At 37.0% G+C, this 13048-nt stretch overlaps 1 protein-coding gene across 2 annotated transcripts in view; it reads left to right on the forward strand.

Annotated features, from left to right (window-relative positions):
• Positions 1-3937: 3937 nt before the first annotated feature.
• Positions 3938-13048, forward strand: part of slc39a14 (solute carrier family 39 member 14) — a 33573-nt gene continuing 24462 nt past the window's right edge. For both annotated transcript variants that reach the window (XM_079873281.1, XM_079873280.1), the window contains exon 1: positions 3938-4088. The gene's annotated coding sequence lies outside the window, so the exon portion shown is untranslated. The remainder of the gene's footprint in view (positions 4089-13048) is intronic.

Raw genomic sequence — 13048 nt, forward strand, 5'->3', positions numbered from 1 at the left:
TCCCATTTGTTAGCTACATTACGTGTACATGAACTAACAGTAAGCAATTCTTTTTTTCTTTACATTTGTTTATCTTAGGTGATGTTTAAACATTTAATTCTGAAAAACATAAATTCTGCACACTAAAATTTGCATCATCATCACAAAAAGTTATCTTAACATTAGTTGATCCACTGTGTGAATTAATTTAAACTGAACAATTGCATTATAACATTAACAAATAATAAATGCATAAAAAGCCTTATTGTAAAGTACCCATAATTACTTTCCTTTCAATTCTAAAAGGCCAGAGAAACAGAAAAAATACTTAGCTCTATTTACTGTCAAATTTGTATCTGGGCAGCTGACTCAAAACAATGCTCTAAAATGCCACATCAACATCTCAAGACTTTGATTACTCCATTTGAGCAATTTACAAGCAAGTCACAAACTTAATGTGCTGAGGGGTAATGTATTGGAGACTGAAGTTGAAAATAAATGTCTACAAAAAGACAATATGTCGCTGTAAATCTAAATTAAATTTAAAAAGTCTAGAAATTCAGGGACTTTGTATTAGGGCTCAATGGAAAATTGAGGAGGGAGGTATATTTGTTTCCACTAGATGTCAGTGTTTTCATGATCACTAAACAAGATTTTTTTTAAAGTATAGCTTAAAAAAAGACAGTATCAGTCATCAATGAAATAAAAGCATTGTAATGCAAACGTTGAAGCAGACAGAATGTATCCTAATAACATAGCTATATGACCTCTCACTTCTCTTAAGACTTCCATTGGTTGTAATGCACTACAAGCCTCCAGAACCTTCCGCTCAGAAGTTTCACCCAGATCCCCAGTGTCATAGGTTGTCAGTCACACTCACTGTGACAGTAGCATGATGCCCAACGTGTGTGAAGTGTCAGGTGCCCCATGTATCCCAAATGGATTTCCAGAATCTCCCTGGGTTGCTCAAAGCCATTTCCTGTCACTTGCAGGCAATCTAGCACCATCTGAACAAGACTCCTAAAACACAGCTGGAGCTCTACCCAGCCGAACACATAGCCTATCTACAGACATTACAGATAAAAAGCAACAGCCATTTTATGTGCAAGATTATAGTTGGATGCCACTCACGATGTTAGTGAATTAAACATGCAATGTGATGGGGTTATGAGAGAACGATGTGGTTTGACCATTTTAACGTGACTTAATAGCCATGTCTGAATATCTGTACTTAATTCAACAAAGACCTTACATCTCAGCTTTTGTTAAAGTACAGCCTTAAAGTAGGCATAAAACAGAAGTTACATCCATCCATCTTCTAACGCTTATCCGGGCCGGGTCGCGGGGGCAGCAGTCTAAGCAGAGATGCCCAGACTTCCCTCTCCCTAGACACTTCCTCCAGCTCTTCCGGGGGGACACCGAGGCGTTCCCAGGCCAGCCGGGAGACATAGTCTCTCCAGCGTGTCCTAGGTCTTCCCCGGGGTCTCCTCCCAGTGGGACGCGCCCGGAACACCTCCCCGGGAAGGCGTCCAGGAGGCATCCGAAACAGATGCCCGAGCCACCTCAGCTGACCTCTCTCGATGTGGAGGAGCAGCGGCTCTACTCTGAGCTCCTCCCGAGTGACCGAGCTTCTCACCCTATCTCTAAGGGATCGCCCAGCCACCCTGCCGAGAAAGCTCATTTCGGCCGCCTGTATCCGGGATCTTGTCCTTTCGGTCATGACCCAAAGCTCATGACCATAGGTGAGAGTAGGAACGTAGATTGACCGGTAAATCGAGAGCTTCGCCTTGCGGCTCAGCTCTTTCTTCACCACGACATACGGTACATCGACCGCATTACTGCAGAAGCTGCACCGATCCGTCTGTCAATCTCCCGTTCCATCCTTCCCTCACTCGTGAACAAAACCCCAAGATACTTAAACTCCTCCACTTGAGGCAGGAACTCTCCACCAACCTGAAGTGAGCAAGCCACCCTTTTCCGACTGAGGACCATGGCCTCGGATTTGGAGGTGCTGATTCTCATCCCAGCCGCTTCACACTCGGCTGCAAACCGTCCCAGTGCATGCTGAAGGTCCTGGTTTGATGAGGCCAACACGACAACATCATCCGCAAAGAGCAGAGATGAAATCGTGTTGTCACCAAACCTGACACCCTCCGGCCCCTGGCTGCACCTAGAAATTCTGTCCATAAAAATTATGAACAGAACCGGCGACAACCCTGACCAGATGAACAGATACCCTCTACAGGGTGCTGGAGGGTTCATGGGAGTTTGCCCAACCAGTCCACATGTGCTTTGTGGATTTGGAGAAGGCTTTCGACTGTGTCCCTCGCGGCGGCCTGTGGAGGGTGCTCCGGGAGTATGGAGTCCGGGGTCGTTTACTAAGGGCTGTCCGGTCCCTGTACGACCAAAGCAGGAGCTTGGTTCGCATTGCCGGCAGTAAGTCAGACTTGGTCCCGGTGCATGTTGGACTCCGGCAGGGCTGCCCTTAAAACAGAAGTTGAGATAGATTTTTCTTCCCTATCTGCTTGTTCAGTTGTGACGTAAGGAATACTGGTTCTGGGTCCATGCCTCTACTTGTTTCACTTGTGAACACTGTCTTAACAGCTGTTTATGAGCACTATTTATTCATACTTAAGACATTCAAACTAACGGTGAACACTACTTTCTCTGTGCTCACTGCATCCCAGAAATCAATATTTTAACAATTCATAAAAGATTAACCAACCATCTGAGATTTCAGTAAGGAGATAGGAGTATGATCATGATTTTTCAGTAGTAATTCATCTAAAAAGATTCAGTGTCCATCCACTTTTGCTATTGATCTTTGACCTGTTTGTTCTTTGAGCTATGATGTACTAACAACAACTGAAGAGACTTGGGTTACACAAGTACAATTTAACCACGAGGAGAAACTTTCTTGGTACACTTACACTTGAAAAGAGCCACTCCTGGCTTTAAGGGATAGAAAAGTCTCCAGTGGTTGCACACTTGAGAATCTTGAGCATTAATTAACCATAATATATAATATTCAGACATCCTACTTATTTTATGCACTAATTTGGCATACCATGTCTTTATAATAGGGCAGTATGCATAATCACATACTTTTTTTTTTTTTTTTTTATATATACTAGGCACAATACAGATTTTAGAATGTGAACATTATTTCTCAACATAGCCATAGAGTTGGTAACAAATATTTGACCAAAATTATGAAAACATGATCAATTCTAAAACACAAAGTTTGACCTCTTCAAATCAAGTTGCGATACTCTCCTGTAGTAGCCTACAAGATTTAAAATATAAAATGTTATACATAATATTACGTCTTTTCAAATAGATTTGGGACAATAGCTCTCTTCGTGTTGTACAAGATTTAAAACATAAAATACGTAATATTAAATAACACTGTCATGTGTTGTACACGATTTAAGATATAAAATTCACAGCGACTCTGTTCAAATAATAATCCGTTGTATTTTTGCATTTGAGCACAATGAAAATAAAAGACAATTCACCTCGATTGGTAAATTACCAAAAACGTTTGACATCATGAAAAGAAAACGCTAGATTCGCCACGTGCAGTTTTTTTATTCTTCTATGCGTTAAAAATCGTCTTCAAACTAACTTTCAACAACATCTAGCTAACTAAATGAAACTGCTCACGTACGACCTCGATTCAACATATTAAAATATAACACAAAATATCTTGCCCTTTGTTTAGATGGCACTGATGTAAAGCGGATTCTCTACTACAAAAGAAGGAAATAGGCAAATATTTAATAATGAATATTAAATTGGGTTGTTACGAAGTACTCCAATGGGAGATGCTTATCTAATTAATATTAATTTATTCACGCTCTCGCCTTCCTGTTTGGTTTGGGCTGCTGAATATTAAGTAGAATTCGCGGGGCGGCGCTCACTAATGACGCAATCTCCCCCCGCCCCGTGTGTTAGTTCCACGCTGCTGTCTTGTGAATGGGTCAAGACGAGAGAGAAAAAACCATCCGGCCTCTAGTTTTTAAACGAGTCGGTACACCTATGTCCCCTCTTTAACCGTCAGATAACGGACCTGTCACCCGCCGACAGACCAAGAAATCTCAAATTTGGTGAGCGACATCTTGTTTTAATATACTCGGCTATCTGGCTAACCATTAACCACGTCAAGGAGGTTTGCTGCTTTTACATCAGATCCGCGCGAGGATAAATCGTGTTATAGGCTGTGCGTTAGTGGCGTGATTACTGTTATTAGTGGATGTGAGCGTGTCTGACGCTGTAACTAGACATGTTTGTTGATGGCCTGTTGTTAGCATAGATGATGTGATGTTTGTCATAATACGCAGAAGTATGAGTATACAGACCTTTGTCAGTACTGTTTACTTCTAATTTTAGGTCTTACGTTGCAGTTTACTGGCCATCACCAACCACAAATCCGAGAGCCAATGTCTTTTTTCACTTGTGTTATTACTAGTCCTGGTGATTTATATTATCATTATTATCATCAATATAAGAGCAGGAAGTATTATAGTAAACTTGATCTATTTGTTGTCTTAAATGGTAGATCCTGTCTGTTTACTGTGAAGTTTGATCTAATGGGATAACGTTAGTTTTGAAAGTCAGCCAGCTTTACTGACATGCCGTATTTATATTAATGTGTTGTCTGACTGTTTTCTGGATTTTGAAGATTTAAAGCTTGACTTGTCCATGATGTGATGATGATAATAATGTAATTGTAACTTTCATTCTGTCCAGTAACTGTTGAATTAAGCATTATTGTAATAATATAGTGTATGCATGGTTCAATTGATTGCGTTAATACGGATGTATAGAGAACAGAGATGTATGACAGGGTGGAAAATGGCAATATAATGCAGGTATAAAACAAACAATTTAATGGTGGCAAATGAGACAGATAAAATTTCATATATTTAACATCATGTTTTCTTTAAAAGTCACAAAAATATCAAAACAGAAACCGTGCAATTGAACAAAAATCAATTGTTAAAGGTGTTTAAAGATTTGCAAATTTTCACACATAAAATTCCACTTCTGTTGACTGATTTATTCACCTGACTAATATATATATATATATATATATATATATATATATATATATATATATATATTAGGGCTGTCAAACGATTAATTGCGATTAATCGCATCCAAAATAAAAGTTTGTTTTTACATAATATATGTGTGTGTACGGTGTATAATTATTTTCTATGTATAAATACACACACATGCATGTATATATTAAAGAAATATTTGCATGTATATACTGTGTATATATATTTATATTATATATAATTTATATTATATATAAATATTTTACATATAAATAACAAATTTTTCTTAAATATATATGCATGTGTGTGTATTTATATATAGAAAATAATTATACTCCATACACACACATATATTATGTAAACACAAACTTTTATTTTGGAAGCGATTAATCGTTTGACAGCCCTAATATATATATATATATATATATATATATATATATAATCTCAGTCTTTAAATTACTTTTGAGGAAGACAATATTATAATTATAATAATTAAGTTGGTAATGTTTGTAGTGAAGATAATGTTGTTTTGTTTTTGTTTTTACAGTGAATAAACATTTTTCTCCTAAACTATTTTGTCAGTGAGAAATTGCTATTTTTGCGAGTCTATAAATGATTCTAAAATTATTTTTAATTATTTTTTTTTGTTGTTGAAAAATTTGGGATCCATGATAATAAAAATATTAAATAATATATTAATAATAAATGATTAATTTTATTAATAAATTAATAAAGACATTTGATTGATATTGAAATGAATGTGTACTTTTGGCCCAGTTCTCTGATGTAAAAATGAAGATAAGAGTGATTACAGTAATCACCAAGGTTGATTACTCCACAACTATCTCCAGTGACCAAAATATCAATGGAATCATTCACCTAATCCTTGGTGGGGGTGGAAGGGTTGTCAGATTTGACGTATTGTGGAAAGCAGCAGAACTACTTGTTATCCATTTTTCCAGCTTAGTGGTTAGGCAAGGGTTTCATTAATGCTGGATGCTGATGCCTGTTTGTTGGTGGTAATTATTTTTGAGGATGCCCCCACTAGCTGAAGGGAAGTGCTCTCTGGCATTACGTCGTTTTCTTTAATGATGGGTCTAATGATTTAACTACAGTGCCTCTGTTAACCTCATTGTCTCCTGTATAAAGGGGCTTTGATCACCGAAGCCCTGGGCATTTGAAAAGTCCTGGACTGTATGTGTCAATTGAACCAGCTGTTTAGGACTAAAGAAGAACTTCTGTATAAAGTAGATGATCAACAGGTAAAGTAGTTTTTTAGCATTGCTTGTGCATGGTTTGTATAAATACGCGAGTTAGTGACTGTTCCAGCGATTTTTAATATTTGCTCCTGCTGTCTTTGAATGAAGCTGTCACAGAAGGATTCGAAGTCTTGCCAACAACAGCGTTCAAGTTGTCAGCAGTCAGCAAATCCACTTTAACAAAGTCATAGCTCTCAAATTTCTTATAACCTTGAAGAGGGTTTGTTCTGCATAGAGTATGTCTTGCTGTAACTTGCATTTCTGCATCAGAACAAATTTTGATTGCATTTTGTGGCTATTACAATTTGGCTTCTTGTTACCAGACTTTGAGAACAAAGCACAATGTGTGGGACAAGGTATGCACTAAAGTGAGCTCCTAATTCTTGGTGTTTTCTAACCTTAAAGGGATATTTTACCCAAAAATTCTGTCATCATTTGCTCACCCTTGTCATTCCAAGCCTGTATGACTTTCTGTGGAACCCAAAAGAAGATATTTTGAAAATGAAAATCAATGGCTTCCAATGTTGTTTGGATCCCAGAGTTCTTCAAAAGTTGTGACAAACATTTTTGGTTGAACTATCACTTTAACAATGATGATATATAAGCGGTAGTAATGTTTGGCTGTGCAAGCATTACAAAGTTGTGTAAAAGTGTCAAAGTAAAAGTGGAAGTGATAAACAGCCAGCAGGCTTGTGTGTAAGTGTAGCTGTAATGCTAATCCAACAGAGCACATTGTTGCTTAAACTGCTTTTCTCATATTTGGCTGGATAAGGTTGTTTTTGGAGCAATAAGTATTATTGTACAGCTTGCTGAAACACAGCACGTCCTCTCTGAACTTTGAAAAGCTTTTCCAGTGCTTTCCTTAGAGAGCGTTCCCCCTGTCACCTTTCCGTCCATTGTTTTCCCTGTTGTCTTTTCCCCGAAGTTGTGCGTGTTCTTAGAGTGTCTGCTTGACAACAGGTGTCTAGTCGTTAATAACGACCTTGTTTTTTTTCCCCTGAGTCATGCTATAAAACCTGACACGTCAGCAGAGTGAATATGTCTATAAAGTGGAAAGGTTTGCTCTCTTTTCCACTAGTGTGCAGGTTAGTCTGCATTCCTAAAAAGGAACATTCAGATGGAATGTGAGTTTAAGAAGTCTCTGGCTTATTTAGGTCATTTTGTAGTTGTGTTACCATTTATCTCTTCCAATTTACCAAATAATTTCAAGATTTTAGGAATGACGAATTAACAAAATAGTATTATCATAAATGAACATTAAAGATGCAGTAAGCGATTTCTGAGAAACGCTGTTGAAAATGGATCAGACTGAGCACTGCAATAAATTTGTAGCCAATCAGCTGTAGGGGGCGTGTCCACTCATGATGGGGGAGGAGTGAGAATGAGCTAGAGGGGAGATCTGAACAAAGACTGTAGAGAGAGAGATGCCTGAGAGACATTACAAAAGAGAAAAGCTCAGAGGAATATCACTGAAAAAAGAAGAGTTATGATCAGGCAAGAGCTTTAGGACCCGTGGCTTTTTATTTTCATAATATTTCCAGCGCTCGAGAGAGACCTAAGCGGGAAGTCCTGAAAACAGAATCCTCTAATAGCGTCTGGCTGCAGACTTTCACTTGCACTCTCAGACTTGCACGTTCAGACACCAGCACTTCCCCTGCAAGTGACGTCACTTGCAATCGACACAAATTAACTGGAAATATGTTTCCAGCAGTTCATTCGCATTGTATTGACGCTGTCAAAGCACTTGCGTGATATAATGCCACCGAAATTTTCCCCCAAAAGTTATGTTTTGCAGCTTGCATTCTAAATATTATGTTATATTATTTGTTTGGCATTCAAAAAAAAAAAAAAAAAAAGACACATTGGCGCATATGTACTTTCCTTTGCTGCAGTTTGACAGTTTACCTTTAGATTCATGACATCAGATACATGTTCAAGAAACATTTGCATGTCACTCATTTCGGTAAAGATGAAGCAGAAGGGTTCCAGAGCATCTGTCGTATGGAAACTCCGCCTTCTCTAATCTGTCCATGTCTGCAGTGATATAAAGTGCAACATGATGTGCACTGTAGTACCAGGGGGTTTTCACAAACTAAAAATTATTGAATGGTGCATGATGCATCTGCGATGACATTGGAATGTATGTATTGAGCTAAACTGAGACGCAAGGTCGAAACATGACCGAATATTGCGTGTATTTTACAATACGTTTCACAATACATATTTTAATAAAAATATTTTCACCATAAAAAAATCTAATAAAATAAACACACAATAGGAATGTTAAACTACAGTGGTTTCAGACAGTTTATATACCACTCTATTAAATAGTTTCGTTTGTGTATTTAAGGCCGTGAGTGGTTGGCTTGTTAGGCCTAATATATTTGTATATCAGAGATAAAAAAAGTCGTGTAAATGAACGTAAAACTAATTATCATATATTGAAAAAGCATATATATTTATATATATATATATACTTACAAAAACGATTTTTGAACGACATTGGGAGCTGTTCTCAATCCGACACGAGCCACACTATGCGTCGATTACAAGTGACGTCACAGACAGAGGAAGCGCTGGTGTCTGAGCGTGCAAGTCTGCAGCCAGACTCTTCTCCAACAAGAGGTTTCTTATCCATTTGTGGGTAACATTGGTTTTGCTATGTTTCACAGAACCAAGATATGCTATAGTAGTAACAGGACCGTTTTGAGTGTCACTGCGTGTCTTGAGCTGCTGTGCTGCTTTATAAACAACCAACTCTTGCTTTTATAAACTCTTGCATTATTTTCTTCCTTTTTGATCGTTCGCCATCGCACGTTATTTTTTGAAAAGCATTATTTTGCTTCACTTCAGCTATGATAAAGGGACATTTACTCTTGCATTGCATGTTCATGCATTTTGGGGGTGGTGCAATGAAGGGAGGGATGTGTTTGTTTGTTTCAACAGTGTTTCTCAGAAATCACTTACTGCACCTTTAACTTCGATTAATAAATGTTGTTCTTTGTTAGTTAATAATACCTAGTGGATTAACTAATGTATAACAAGTTGAATTTTATTTACAAATACAATGCTAGCATTTATCTTTTTAGCAATTTTTAACAGGACTCTTGTTGAAGATTCTATCAGAAATGGCATTAAAGGGTAACACCACTGACAATTTAAAACGTCCTAATTAAAATGTTTAGTTAAAATAAATTAAAAAGATTTTCACAAAACATGTAGCATGTATGAAGTGAACTAGACTTTGGCCTAATGTTGTTTAAAGTTATTTTGGTGTTTTTATACTTAAATTAATGACAGTTGTTTTTATCTAAAGTATTAATATTCATTTTACATTTCAATTCATCTTAAATACACTGTCTCTTACCACAAATAATTTGGAAAGGAGCAATCATAGACCTACACATGCTAGTTCTAATGATAATAAACTTGCATTATTTTGATTTATTATGATGGTCATTTAATTAAACTGATTTGTCTAAAGACTGTTTTAGGCTGAGGATGGGTCTCAAAGCTTTGCTTTGTTTTGTGTTGATCAATCCATGAATTCAAATCCACTACTGATTATTCGTGATACGGATGCAATAGCTAGACAATCTCACTTCAGACTGAATACCAGAAATTCTTCTCAATGACTTATCTTGTCTCCTGAAATAACAGCAGTCCACAAAGATCTCTTCAGACAGGGTCATTATAACCCCCTGCCGTTATCTGAGATACAATGCTGCTGCTGGAAATCATATCAGTGCATTGTTGTGTCTGTGATCCAATATAAATGCTGGGTTTAGACGGGCTGAGGGTTTACTTTTGTATCAGCCAAAATAAAGATATGTAAATAAATGATTCTGTAGACAATGTGGCCAAATCAAAACTCACTGCTACTGTGCAAGTAGGGTTGTCAAAAGTACTGGTACTTCGGTACCAAGTTGGTACTGACATTTTAAGAATGTGATGATACCAGCATGTCAGTAGTTCTGAGTACTGGGTATATTTGGTACCCACTGATAGGTGGCTGCTTTCAAATGCTCTTGTGTGCTCTGTGAAGAGTGTCAAAGGTTTCTGTTTACAATGTGCTTTTGAATTGTTGATTGTTATGGCTAGACAGACATATCTTTTGAGCGTGTGAACGCAATGGCCAATCAGATGTGTCTGAGTTAGTCAGAATCCGTTCAACACCGCTCAAGGTTTTCGTTCACCGCCCGCGCACTTTGGAGTTCTGCAAGCTCGCAAATCCTTTCGTTATTACCAACAAAGTGTAAACGCAATGTAAATAAGAGATTCATTGTGTAGTGTAGACAGCATTTTTTTTAGCTAAACGTAGCCTAAGTGATTGACAGCTTCAGTGATTATAATAGAAACGCTCTTTGCTCACTTTCTGCTTATAACCCATATACAATTTGAATAAAAGTTTTGTTTTTCATGTTGCTCAGTACAAAGTTCTGGATTTACAACTGTATCTAAATGAGTGATTGAATCCGAAACTGCAATTATTGACAGTGATATAGCAACAGACGGGACAAAACAATCTGATACTGTGTGTCTAACAAAGTCTTAGAGTAAATGCCAACTAATAGACCCACCACTTGTTCTATAATGTGTACGTTTCTTTGACCTTCATTTTATGACTAATTTTTCACTTGATCTTTTTATAAACAATATTTACTTTTGAATGCTACATGCTTTTTAAATGAATTATTTACTTGTAATTATTATCATCATAAATAATATACTCATTTAATTGAATATTTTTTTTAGAAAGATAGATATTTTTTGCCATTTTGTGCTGGCACAGAAATTAGTATTACACAATTTTCATTTATTTACTCTTTTCTGGAGAAAGATGTGTGAATATAAGTCTTTTTATTTGTAACATGTTACTTTTATATATTTATATTTATATTTAACTGAGCAGTTTAACTGAACTTCGTTGTGATGTAAGCCTAGTTATAGATTTCACACAATGTGCCTATTTTACATTTATTTGAGTTGTCAGATGATCAAAGGTGTGTTCTGTACTACAGAAACACAACTTGCTTTTTGGAGGCCCTCATAAATGATCAATAAGCCGTCGAGGATCCCATTTCCTCTGTCTCTCCAGCTCATGAGCATAAGCATAGTCAGCATACCATAACCAACATCAGCACGGCGTGGTTAATCTCTTCTCTCACACCCTGCTGTTTTTGATAAACATTCTCATGCACGTTTACACTCACACAGTAATTTACACCCTGTTTGTGAGTCAGGATTGCCAACGCATCATGCTGAAGAAACAATATTGAACCAGATAGATTTCATAAAATCAAATTTAAAAGCCATTAGTTATTTCCTCATATTGACTTGATGACAATCAGTATTGACCTTAGTCAACCAGTTTTAGTTTTCTTTCACCAGCACACTTTTGTCTGATCTTTGGAGACGCTCGCTGTCTTTGCTCTCTGTGTTTCTTTGCCCAACAGTCAGCCAAGGATCTGGCAAGTTACGGTTAAGCAAGCTTAGCCTTGGCTGATTTTTAAGTGCCATTTCTCAAAGGTCCTTTGTGAAGGTTTAATGGCACTTCAGTAGTATTCAGTCTTTTTGACCCAGATTAACCCTAGTGCAGGTGAGTCATGGGTCACGTACACTGTGAAGATTCAGGAGAGAATCCCCTAAATAATCATTGTGTCTGTAATTATATCAAAGTAATACAGTGAAATTTTTTTTAGATTATTTTACCAAACCTCCATCGACAGAGGCATCCTGTTTTGTTTTATGCTTATCTCTTGCATTGTTGCCATGTCTGCTTGTTATAAGTGCTTTGGCCTTTAATTCATAAACCTTTCATGCAAGTCTAAACTAGATTTTCAGGTGCAGAAATAGTAATTATATGTAAAATATCACTCCATAGTCTTTCACTGTAGATTAACCCTTATAAAAGTTAATCAGTCAAGAGCAGTGAGTGAATTTTCTTTTTTGTCTTTGTTTGATTAACATAAAAACTCTCACTTTAAGAGTTGCACAAATTCAGTGTACTCTTACACATTCATTTTCTCACGTTTATGTTCACTTAATACATAACTGACAATGTTTACGATGGTACTCGACAAGATGGGCATTTTGACAATGTTGTGTGAATATGTCCGTTTAAGCTCAGTACGTGCACGTGAAAGAGTATTTCCGTGCTGTGAGACGCAGCTTTCTGGGCGTGCGCTTTGGATGTGTGTTGCATACACACAACTTATCACACAGCGCGCGAGTACCAAACTGACGTGGGTACTTTCTCGTCTACTTGTGCTTGAATATTTAAGTCGGAAAGGTTTCAAACGTGAAAATGATCAACTTCTGTGAAGATGCAGCACTGGCCCGAGTGTCTTTCATATTTATTCAAATGTATTTTTGCATATGGGTCTTAATACTATAACAAGAATTAGCTAAGATTAGCTTTTTGGCACTTAACTTAAAATGTTTTTTATGATGGATCACAATGAATATTCATTGACCAAGGCCGGAAATATTGGATACATGCATAGGGCTCAAATTTATTTTAATTTAGATTTTGTTTAGAAGAACTGACTATCCCTATCACTTCCAGGCATTTTGATTAATTTTGACAGCTGCATATTTCCATACTCTTTGGCATGTTTCATATGCTCTTGTATTCATTCTTTTCATTTCACTTTGAGAACTCAGTATAGAGGGTGAATGTGTAACAGTTGTAAATTGTGAACTTGATATATAATGTATAATAATTTGCATTTAGGCTACTTA

Source organism: Squalius cephalus (assembly GCF_949319135.1).
Source record: "Squalius cephalus genome assembly, chromosome: 5".
Lineage (NCBI taxonomy): Eukaryota > Metazoa > Chordata > Actinopteri > Cypriniformes > Leuciscidae > Squalius > Squalius cephalus.